The sequence below is a fragment of the Falco naumanni genome, chromosome 6 (genome assembly GCF_017639655.2).
Source record: "Falco naumanni isolate bFalNau1 chromosome 6, bFalNau1.pat, whole genome shotgun sequence".
Lineage (NCBI taxonomy): Eukaryota > Metazoa > Chordata > Aves > Falconiformes > Falconidae > Falco > Falco naumanni.
The window spans coordinates 47,089,916-47,102,877 of record NC_054059.1 but is presented as its reverse complement, the minus strand read 5'-3'; positions in this window follow the sequence as shown (position 1 = coordinate 47,102,877).

Here is a 12,962-nt window from a genome sequence, read left to right as displayed (position 1 = left end):
TTTCAGTAAGAGATTTGGATCTCAAAGGAAGGAAACTGAAAACCAGCTGAAGTTTTCTATCATAGTCATAACCCAAGGGGAACTGGTTTTGTCCTGTGTTTACTGGTCAGCTTAACCTTCACTTCAAGCTGGCACTATACACAGGGCCTGAGAAAGACACCTCTTTTTCAATATTGGATATCTGGGTTGCCAGCAGTGAAGACAAAACTAGACTCATGGAGGTTCATGTTTGAAGGGACAAGAGGCAGAGGATACAGCCTGGGGCAAAGAAATATTTTTTGTTTTCCTTTCCATGAGAGCGAGATGCTCTTTCCTTGGGTCTATTAAAAATGCAACTGCAGAAGATTGTGTGTAGCCTGCTTTTACTAGACCCGCTATGAGCAGGAGATTGGTTTCAATCAGTAAAGGAAGTTCCCTTACAACCTGCATAGTTCTGTAATTCCTAATAAATAATTAAAATTTGAGAAAGTCACAATCATTTACCTGAATCAAGTGGTGCAACTGCTTGTTTAAATATTCTTTAACATCGGAAAAATGACCTTTTTATTAATGTATTAAAGCTTTCTTTTGGAAATAGGAAGTCAATTCACTATAATAGTGTTATAGTTTAACTTTCCAGTGTAACAGGAGTCAGTGACAGTTCCTTCTGACAGGGAACAGTAATTAAAACATTTGTTTCTAGTTAAAAAATCTGAGAGTCACTGTAATGACTTTGATAAAATATCTGTCTAGTTCTGTGTTGTCATGCTCGAAGAGGCAAATAACAAGACTATGAGAACAGGACAAGTGCTTGATGGAGGCTGGAAGGGTATCATTGCTTGATTGGGAAGTCATGTAAGGTTTTTTTTCTTACATATGCTCAGTCATTTTCTGAACTCGTAAGACTTTAGCATTCACAGTGTCCTAGGGTGAGAAGCTCACGGCTTATTGCACATTATGTGAAGAATTGCCTCCTTTTGGCTGTTTTGGACACACTTTCCGAATTTTCACTTAAACCTAATAGCAACTAGTTCTGGTACTGGAAGAGACAGGGAACACTTTACCTTTCCTGTAGCATGTGTGGTTTTACAGATTTCTGGTTTATTTTTCTTATCAATAGTCTTTGTTCTAGGCTAAGGTATTCTAGACTATTCTTTATATATATAAAAATAATATATTTTTGTTTGTAGGTTTGATATCTTGGGAAAAATGGTGACCACGGCTGTGGAGTGGTATTGATATCTACCCAGCAAAAGAAAGACTGATGCAAGTAGACTTAAGTCCCAGAAGTCAGCAACTGCTAATACTTGTATATTTGTATTTATTTTCTGAAGCTTGACAGAAGGTATTCCCCAGCCCCTAAGCCTTCTCAACTATTTTCATTGAAAGAGTTCCTCTGTATTAGTACAACCTACCATCTCTGAGGAACCACTGAAACCTGCATGTGCTGGTTTCACAGTGGTGGTCTTGGCTCTGCAGCACCAGACAGGCTTTCCTGTAAACAGAACAAATGCCTGTTTATCATGAATTAAGGCATTAGAGTGAGAATTTAATACATAGACTTAGCAAAAAAACCCCAAAACCCAAACCCCCAAAAAACCCAAAACATGAAATGAAGCTTTACTCTATACTTACAAATAAGATACCTTTAGCATTTCTAGTGTCTCCATTAAAGCCTGCCTCCTTTCCTCCTCCTTTGATATGCCTTTCCTCCTTTTTTTTCTCCTCTTTTGGTACAACTTTCTCCTTTCCTTCTCCTATGATATGCCTTAACTTGCATATCCCTCCACTCATGCAATGGGTTGTGATCACAACTCTACTAAATCTTAAATATCTTACCCCCACCCCAGTGCAGTCTCTTTTATTACAACAGAGATATTTTTTCTAAACATGTGGGTTTTTTGGGTTTTTTTTGTTTGCTGCTTTTTTTTTTGGTAGCAGCCATACTTAGGGTCTGGGACTCCATTTTAGATTTTTCCCTTTCTATCCCTGCATGATGAATGTGAGCAGCTAAAACTTAATAATGAGTTTTGTAAACAAAGGGCATGACAAATCTGTTGATCCATTACAGCTTATACTGCAGTAATCTAAAACATGAAGCACTATGGCTCCTGAAACTAACAGGAGCTTTCTGAAAGTTTTTCTCCTTATAGTAAAACATAATTATTTTTGTAACAGCAGAGTACATAGAAAATGTGTGCCTTTCTCTAGTAGATTGTGATTTTTATTTTTGTTTAGGATTGAATGCATGATTAAAAAACATGTCCTTTGGCAGATAATTATGAAATCTGGACTTTTTTTTGGTCATTGAGCAAAAAACTGTGATGGTCTTTAGGAGCAAAGAAAATATAATTTCTTTTGTTGACTCAAGCTTGACCAGGAAGTGCCACAGGACAGGATGGATGAGGGGAGCAGTAATGAGATACACAGCTGCTTATTTCTAAGTCACTTACTTGAGTCTGATCCAGGTCAATACCACCTGAAATTTCTTGCAAATTGGTAGCTGTTTACTTAAACATGAAATGAGCTGGCATTGGCCACCCTATGTAATTTCTTTATTTTCCTTGATTTTTGAACCTGAAATTACAGATGTCACACAAATAAAAGCAACTGCTGATATAGGTTTTGCTGCAATTGGATGGGTGCCACCCCCACCCCCCCCCACTCGACCCCACAGCCCATGCAATATTTTATCTCAGAAATCATTCCGTCAACAACCACTACCTGCAAGATTGAGCCTGCAGCCAGGTCCTAACATCCCTGCACGGTGGGAATTTTTTGATTGCCTTGGATAAAAAGATCTCCTAACCACAAGGTGAGACACCAGTTAAGAGGCAATTCATTATTGGTAAGCAGATAGGTAAGATCTCTAGCGGCTGCAAGTGTATTCTCAGGGTAGGTGCCACCTGGACCACCGTTTCCACCATTTCATATGAGCAGCCTTAGAGGAAACCCCCTGTGAATTTGAAGCTCTGCACCTTGTTTTCGTAGCACAAAGCCTAGTTATAGTCAGACCCCTCACTCCAACCAGTCTTTTCAAGACTTCAAGGTATCCAGCTGTACTGTCTACTAAGAGTCTGGGTAGAGTTTCCTTCAAACCCCATTTGCATTCATCAAAGGTTATGAACCTGGTGATGTTTTGAATGAAATTTTGTTTCACTGGAAAATTCCTGACCAGCTGTTTTCTCAGCGACCTCTGTTTCTAATGCTGCCTGTATGAAGCTTTGATCTCTCTGAAACCGAAGATCCCAGAGGATGACTGAATCTGAAACATAGGAACTAGTATGGTGTATGCTAATCTTCTTGGCTTAGTTTAGTTTTTGATGTATCACATCCTCTAGCCATCCTTTGATAACTGTCTATTTCTGCTAGCTATTTCAGTTGCAAGCTCTTTCAGGCATAGGTATCTGCCTCGTTTTTCACGCTCAGCACTTTTTAAAACTTTGTAAAATAATAATTGTCCTTGTTACTCTCTTCCGTGGAATTCTTGTGACCAAAAGGTTTTGTTCTAGCTTTGTGCTCCAGCTCCGACAGTACTCTGCCTTTCACTCAGGCGCATCCTATTTACTCAGCCCTTATGCAGATTAGATTACAATAGATATGAGAGAATATTTATAGCAAATAATGTCTAGCATGGAATGTATTTATTCCTGATCTGATATGGGAGAACATTTTCTTCAAGGCCTTATGAAGGTGCAATTTAGATTTGTTGAGGTCCCCATAGTTACAGTTTCCTTTCCACTGGAATAAGAATTGAGGCAATTTGCTGATGTCTTTGTAATAGGGTTCTTTCAGTGTAGCAAAATGTAGGGATTTGTGTGGCCAAGTTTTGGTAGTAGTTGGGGATACAGGGGTGACTTCTGTGAGAAGCTGCTAGAAGCAGCTAAAATAGGTTGGTGCAATACAGTTTGTGTTTCCCAAGATAGAGTTCCAGGTCCTTGGAGCCAAACCTAGTTGAACATTTAAGAAAGTGATGGTCCACTCTAGAGGCTTATGATCTGACAGAGTATTACAATGTTATTGTAAAACAGCATGCACAGCAATTCACAATACTCTGCAAGTCCATTGATTTTGTAAAGAAATGGATCTGGCCATGATGTGTGTGGGGCGTTGGAGGGGTATATGTATTATCATGACAGCTCAACACAGCTGTGAAACATCTGATCCAGAATTGGTTTCTTTGACCTACTCACAGAGAACTTCTTAAATAGAACTTTTCATGTTTCAAAATCCAGTAACCTGGCACTGACTGAGAGAAGAAATGCTGCAAAATTGTCCATGCAGAGCTTCCTACTGAGGAGAAACCACTATTCTGGGCAGAGAGGGCCTGGTTTATCTTCACTGGCAGAGATAAGATGTATTGGTACTGCCAGCTACTTGATCAACTTTGTACAACTGAAAGGAGGGTGATGCCCCAGCATTTTTCAAGGTCTTTGCGTCTTTTTCAGGACAAAAGCTAGCTTAGAAACATGTGCTGGCCAGTGACCTGTTATGGCACAGCTTGGTCTCAACCATGGTCCAGCCCATCCCCACACAGTGAGGACCCTGTGGGCTAATCTATATACAAAGATGTTAAAGCTGATCAAATATCAGAAATTCAGATGTCACTTTTACTCTAAAGTGCATTCCATCAAAGGCAGATCTTTAAGAATCAAATTGCTGGAAAAAAACATTCACCTTTTATTCTTGAAACTATAAACTGTGCAACTTCCTCTAAATTTGTATGTGTCTTAAGCCCATATCAGAATACTGTCCTGCAGAGTGCCAGACTAATTCAAATGTAGGACAGAAATGTAATAGCTTGTTCTCTTCCACCCTCTGTAGGTAACGCAGTATACTGATTTGAATTTGATGAGAATCCCAACCTGCATATATGTTCAAACATTTATTGGAAACACTAAATTGTGACCACCTGTTGTTTTTTAATTCCAGCCAGCAACTAAGCACTGCCCTGCACCACCCCACCTGGTTGCATGGGAAGAAGAATCCTTAAAAAGGTAAAACCCATGGGTTGAGACAATAACAATTTAGTAATTGAAATAAAGTAAAATATACTACTGCTACTACTAATAATAATTGTAATGAAAAGGGAGATAACAAAAAAGAGAAAGAAAAGTCAAGGAGAAAAAAAATGCAACCCCCCCCCAAAAAAAAAAAACCAACAACAACCCAAACAAACAACCCCAAAATAAAACAAAAAAAAAAAGTCATGCACAGTACAGTTGCTCACTACCCACTGACCAACACCCAGCCAGTCCCTGAGCAACGATTGCCCCATCCTGGGCCAGATCCTCCCAGTTTATATACTGAGCATGATGTCATATGGTATGGAATATCCCTTTGGGCAGTTTGGTTAGCTGCCCTGGCTGTGTCCCCTCCCAGCTTCTTGTGCCCCTCAGTCTCCTTGCTGGCAGAGCAAGAGAAATTGAAAAGCCCTTGACTTGGTATAGACATTACTTAGCAACAACTGAAAACGTCTGTGTGCCATCAACATTATTCTTAAACTAAATCCAAAACAAAGCACTGTACCAGGTACTAGGAAGAAAATTAACTTTACCTCAGCCAAACCCAGGGCACCTTCTTATTGAGAAACAGTCCAGTTAATAGCACTGTCGAAGCAGAGGACTTCACAGTGTAGCTGTGACCAAAGTACTTCTGAGTAATTCCAGTCAAATACAAGTCAAGCCAGAAAAACAGATACATTAAACAAAATCCTATCTTCATCCTCATTTTCTCATTAGCAACTGACCATAATTTTATGTTATATCACATTTTGTTATCTTCCAGAAGAAAATGTACATATTTTCTTGACCATAATTTTATGTTATATCACATTTTATCTTCCAGAAGAAAATGTACATATTTTCTAAAGAATAAAGAAGGGCAATTAATGTTTTGCAGAAGTCTGTTGACATAAAAGACAAATGCTTCAAATTATTAGGCCTCAACTCTTTTAACAATGAATAAACCATACAAACAAGATGAGAAAGAATAATTCTGCTGAAAATAGCAGCCTTGAGAACAAAAGGAAAAGATGTCATAGTGCAATAGGCATTGCTCTTCTACGAGTTGTATATACCAAGCTAGCAATGACATACCAAAGCATAAGAAAGATGCAGTTCTCATCATATTCATAGGGGTATAGTGTAAGTCATGAACAGTTTCCTGCAAAAGAAATACAGTGACTTTTTTAATGAGTTCTTGAAAAATTATTAACTCCATGCAGCTATTGCGTGTCTCTTCTGTTGCTGATGTTCTGCTGTCCTGAGGCATTCACCTTTACAAGAAAGACAGTAGGGAAACTTCAAACAGCTAACCCATTATAATTTTCAGGAGCAGCTATTCCCCATTTCTTAACCAAATCCTGGAGGAAATAGCAGGGAGCTGATGAATATAGGGGCCTGCTGGTAGGATACACAGATGCTCAGGATGGTGAGTGAACACCCTGGAGGAGGAAAGGGATGAGGGGAAAAAAAAGTCTTGTTACCGGTAATGAAAGAAAAGGCAGTTACTGCAAGGGAAGGAGAGAAAATTTGATTGCATCTTTTTAACGCAGTGAAAATTCATACCTTTTCCTTATGAAAAGAAAGAACAAACCCTCGTTCTAGGAATGATTCACAGTGGATTAAAAAGAAAATGTGATTGTACATCTCCAAGCTAGTGAGCAGCTGTGCTCTTGGAATTATTTAAAAAGCTGAAAGGTATATTCAAATAGTCCTCCGTAGCTGAGTAATGGAGCTATTTGTATTAAACACAATGTTCCATTGATATATGCTATTTAATTTTATGTTAAAAGTTTTGTACAATCATGATGAAGAGCCTAGGCATTTGTCTAGAGAAGGAAGAAAGGACCCTGTAGCAGGTGAAAAGACAATTGTAACAATTTGCACATTACAGCTCTAAGAATAATTGAGTATTCTGTTGCTGACAGTGTGGAAGTAGAAATCTTAAAATACTTCCTGTTGCAGTAAAAAAAGAAGTCTTCTTACAAGAATAGCAATCCCAAAAGATTTTATTCTGAGCTTTTCACCCTCTTGTTTTAGATGAAAATATTCAATCCATTGCTAGCAATAGTTGAGGATGTCCCAGTGAAGGTGGGACACCTTGGAGAAGATGGGGTGGTCAGTGGCAATTTACAGAGGTGAGGTAGCTTTGAGAATCAGTGGGGATACAGGGCTAAGGGTATGGAAAGGAAAAGTCATTAAACTTGTTTCAGGGAAATTTCAGAGTTGGGTACAGCTTTTCTTCTTAGTGGCTGATTTTCCCTGACAGACTGTACCTTCCTCCCTTGGTACCTGTCTGACCTTACTTGCTGTGAGAAGCCCTCCCACATCTTTTTTTCAGCATCTACTGCCCAGGAGCAAAGGGCTGCCACTGGGCAGGGAGAGGGATGAGGGGTGCCCCTGGGCCCAGCCACCCTTGCTGGGGAAGGGCAGCATGTGGGAGGGTCCCTGCAGACCCCCAGCCCTTCTCAGGGCAGCGGATCCTGCCAGCACCACTGATGCTGGGTGTACAGCTCTGTCTGCTGCTCCAGTGGGCCCTGCCAGCCTTCTGCCTGCCCGGGGCCACCCCGCTGCTTCCCGGGAGCTATCCTGGTGCCCAGCAAGCAGCTGGCTCAGGGTCTGTGGAAATTTCACTTTTTTTAATTTTTATTTTTAAGTCTGATTAATCCATGTCCAAATGCTACAGTGACCAAAATGCCCATTTGCAGTTCTGCAATTTGGCTGCTGAACTTGGCGTTTACTATATTAAAAAGGGTTTGCACACTGTTAATGTTACTAGCATCAGTAATTATGGTTCTTGCTTATCCAGCTGAATACAAGAGTAAAAGCAATATGAAGGAATGCTCTTTAAATCATAAAACTCCATTTTTAAGACTTTATAAGATTATATAAAGAATCAAATTAACTGGTGATTGGATTAAATGGAATATTTTGTATTTCTTCTATTCTTCCACTGAGTCTTTGAATTTTAATTAGCTTATTTTTTTCTTTGATTAAAAGAAGTTATTAGGGTGAGAATTTAATTTTGTGAATGTAATTTCCATTACTCATGAATAATTATTATATGACTATTTAAGGTCAGAATAATTATGTTTTTAAGAGGTTATTTATTGCCTTGTAGATAGTTTCTTATGGTTAATAATTAATTTTTTAAGTTGAGTTTTTAGACATTTTGATTTCTGCAGCTGAGTTTATTGACTAAACTATAGTGGCATTATGTTGGCTGCTAATTAAAAAATACCCGGAAGTACTCTTCCACAGTGTAGCTATTTATGACTCCTTTTATTCATTGCAAAAATATTGATCATGAACAAAGAGAGAAATAATTTTCTTGATATCAACTATGAAGCTTATATTATTCCCAGCAGTTTCATTTTCATGGTAATTTTCAGAAATTTACAGTCATTGAATGTCTTTGGGGAAAGGATAATTCATAAATATTCAGATTTGGATGAGTTAAGCAGAGACAACAATTTCAAATATTGATCATTCAGTCTCAAAAAAAAAGCTGTCTTCTTTCAGATACCTCAGAATGATAGCACCCAAAATCACCAAGGAAGAATAAAATTTTTGCTTTTTCAGACTTACTAAAATGGTAACTTATTTACCTAGCAATGAATAAACTTTTAAAGTTTGAGAATTTTTGGTTTAACTGGAACAAACAAGAATTTGGTTGGTAGTTGAGACCAGATAAATACCAGTAGTCAGATGGGCATATGTTGGGAATAATGTAGATCAGGGGCCCTGCCCTCCCAATTCACAGGAGTCTCAATTTTCTGTGTCCATTTTTAAGTCAGTATATTTTTTTGTAGAAATAGCTTTTAGAGGGTAGTAGACCTTAGATGTATTAGTTCTACCATCTTTTTCTTTGGGATAAAAATAAGAGTTGTACCCTTGGAAAAAGTCAAGGAATATCTTTCACAAGTTTCTGAAGGGCTTTTTACATTACTTCAATTTACTTGCATTAACTTCCTATATTGTAGCATGATTTGTGCTATATATCTGTGCTGTAAGCATAAGAATGAAACATCAGCGTGTTTAGCAAACAGTAATTTGTGCACATGAATGTTGAGATTAACATATGAACATAGTGACTGCTTGAAAACTGCTCTGCAGTTTGTACTATCATCATTGCAGTGGGTGATTTCTGTTTTAACGTGTACTTATGTATAGCACAAGTTGTGCCAATGTGAAATTGTACGTAACTTCCAGTGAGATTGTTCTGGAAATATTATGGAGAAGATTATACTGGAACCTATTGAAAGGCATTTAAAGAATAATGCAATCATCAGGCACAGTCAACACAGGTTCACAAAGGCAAAGTCCTGTTTTACTAATTTGATACCTTTCTGTGACAAGGTCACCCACCTAGTGGACAAAAGGAGGGTGCTGGGTGCAGTTTTTCTGAATTTTAGTAAGGCTTTTGATACTGTCCCTCACAGCATACTTCTGGATAAGTTGTCCAGCTGTGGAATGAGTGCATTCACAGTGCGCTGGGTGAAGAACTGGCTAAAGGGCAGAGCTCAAAAGGTCGTAGTGAATGGGGCTACATCTGGCTTGTGATGGGTTACCAGTGGTGTTCCTCAGGGTTCAAATCTAGGGCCAGTTCCATGCAATATATTTACCAATGACCTCAATGCAAGAGTTGAATGCATCGCTAGCAAGTTTGCTGATGATACCAAAGTGGGAGGTGCTGTTGACCCTCATGAGGTATGAGGGGCCTTGCAGAGGGATCTAGATAGATTGGAGCCCTGGGCAATCATTAATGGGATGAAATTTAACAAGTTTAAATGCTGGATCCTGCACCTAGGATGGAGTAATGACAGGCACAAGTATAGATTGGGAGAGCAGTGGCTGGAGAGCAGCCCAGCAGAAAGAGATCTGGGGGTGCTGGCTGACAGCAGGCTCAGTGTGAGTCAGCAGAGCTCTCTGGCAGCCAAGAGGGCAAACCACATCCTGGGGTGCATCAAACACAGTATCACTGGCCGGCCGGTCAAAGGAGGTGCTTATCCTGCTGTATTCAGTGGTGGTGCAGCCTCACCCTGAGTGCTGTGTGTGGTTCTGGGCCCCACAATTTAAGAAGGATGTGAAGGTCCTTCGAAGTATCCAGAGGATGGCAACAAAGCTGGTGAAGGGGCTGGAAGGTATGTCTGGTGAGGAGTGGCTAAGGACTTTGGGCTCGTATGGTTTGGAGAAAAGGAGGCTGAGGGTGACTTCATGGCTCTTTACGGCTGCCTGAGGAGGGGATGTGGAGAGGGAGGTGCTGATCTCTTCTCCCTGGTATCCAGTGATGGTCCACGTGGGAATGGTTCAAAGCTGCACCAGAGGAGGATTAGACTGGACACTAGGAAGTGTTTCTTTACTGAGAGGGTGGTCAAACACCGGGACAGGCTTCCTACAGAGGTGGTCGATGCCCCAAGCCTGCCAGTGTTTAAGAGGCATTTGGACAATGCCCGTAACAACATGCTTTAACATTTGGTTATCCCTGAAGTAGCCAGGGAGTTGAGTTGGACTAGAAAATTGTTGTAGGGCCCTTCGAACTAAAATAATCAATTCTATTTGTTAAAGGTAAGCAGAAGGTATAATAGCGGGAATTCAGCTAAATGATTCCACCTTTATTTTCAGGCTTTAATAGTAGCAAGGACTTTGCTTTTACATCTGTCTGGGTTGTTCAATCAAATTTTTAAGAATGAAATCTTAAGACCTATGTACAAAATTTTATGTACAGCAATATGTATGTCCATACTATACAATATGTGCAGATGTCATACCTATATTTACAAATTACATAAAAGAATACAAAAATTATGTTTTTCACTGCTCATACACAGGATTATCTGATTTGCACTGAAATCACAATTACTATTCTGTAGTGACAGGCTTTTTACCTTTCTCAGGTGACATGGTTCTCTGTAACTCCCATCTTTTTCTTTTTTTTATTGTTAAATTTTTCTTTTTCTTCTCTGTGAAGAAGCTTCTAGGGGCAAAAGAAAATGCGTCATCATTTCTTCTTACAGTATTAGAGCGTATTGATCCTTTCTGAAAGCCATTACAGGTAGCGGTGCTGGATGTGTTGTTGTCTCATTGCTTTCTTACTCCATCCTTATCTTCAATCTGTCCTAGTAGAATTGTGCCAGGTACTTCTGCAGTGTTTATTTTACCATATAACAGAGCAAATAATTACAGGTTTTCTTGCAGAATTTTCTGTGTAAGTAAATTGCTACTATAGCCTGGCCTGAGGCTAGATGAATCAACATAATAAACTTCATCTACTACTTTTTTAGAAATCTTTCTTAGTTTAGCTGTCAACAGTTTTGAATTTCAGAATATTTCATAAAAGGTAGATCATATGGACTGTCTTCACCCTCACTATAATGAATATGGCATAAAGCAGGCATGGGTTACGAGCTGGATTTCAGTATCACCCTGAAAACCCAGTTGAAAGGAACAATTTTGCAAATAAATGCTTGGCGATTACTGGTATGTGAGTTCACACATCTAAGCTTTCAGTAAGACTTCAACATTGCCGCCACTCTTGGCTATAATCACATCGTGCACATTTTCCATTTTATCCTCTCAGGTGCATGCACCCAAGAGAAACACTTCTAAGTTGATTTTAATGCCAGCACAGTGTTTCTTGCTGTAAGAAGCACTGGCTGGTCATTGCAGCAGAACTACAGGGGAAAAGAGGGAGAGGAACTCCAGTTCAGCGGTTTGGAACTTGCTTCATTTTGCTGCTGATCAAGGAGGCTGACTGCTTCTGTGCCTTCAGACCTGCCCTTTGCAAGGCACCAAAAGGCACAGATCCCAGAGCGCACTGCTGTGTATGCACAGCACTGCAGTGCTGTATGAAAACTCCAGTCCATCCCAAAACCACAGTGGTGCACCCAGTGAGGCCAGGAGCCCTGCCTCTTGGTGGAACTGGCTGGTTAAAGGCTGAGGGCATGCGCCAGCTCTGCTGCTTATTCCACAGGTACCTTGACTCATGCTGCATGGGGCATTTCTTCTTCATTAAACCTCTGCATGACAGGTTACAACTGTTTGTTCATAAACTGGAGTCAGATTGAAGTTTGAACACCGGGCTGACTGAGTTTTGCAGAGTTGTTAATATTGCACTACTTGACTGACTTCAGACAGATTGTATATGTAATTAAACTTCCAAGTTGTATTTCATTTGTTTTTCTGCAAGTCAGCTAAGCTAAAACAAAAATGGAATGCAAGTGTAATCACCACAAACAAGGGGATGTTTACATTTTTGTTGTTCCTGAACAAAAACAAATGAAGCATTTACTGCTAATGACGTTTAACAACCTCATATGGCAAATAAAATCAATAAATTGGAAAAAGTTGTTCAATTCTGAAAATTTACACTGTCATAGCAGAAAAATGCCAACAAATTAGAAATGCCCAAATCCACCAGCTGCTGTTCCAATGTACTATCATGCACAATTTGCTTTCCTAAAGTGTTTAAGTAAATTGGTTTAGATGCCCATGAGACTTGGTAGTTGTACATGGATCCTGCCTGTGGAACACGGAAAACCTTTAATTGAAAGATAATTCATCACATAGAGGTAATCCATCAGATAAGTTTTTTATATATATACTATTTATATTTCTATTTGATGCTTTTCTATCCAGTTGCCTTGCTAAGGCAGTCTGATGGCATGAGCTAATCAATTTTTTGAACAGTTTTTGAAATGTTTTTAAATCCATTTATTTAGCTGTAAATTTTGTTTTCTGGGAAAAGGACAAAGGATGATAAAATTTATCCAAATGAATCTGTCTGGTGTGAAAAATGGTGCAAAGGACTAGGATCTTAATCCTCAAACATATAACTGGATAAGTTATGTATGAGGACAAGAAGGACAATTCATAATTTCAAAGTGAGATTGCAAAACAGATCACTTCCAAAGGATAGGGAGGCCCATGAGCAGCTTACTGTTTCCCAAACCTGTTTATCACAAACCTAATGTGAAGGGG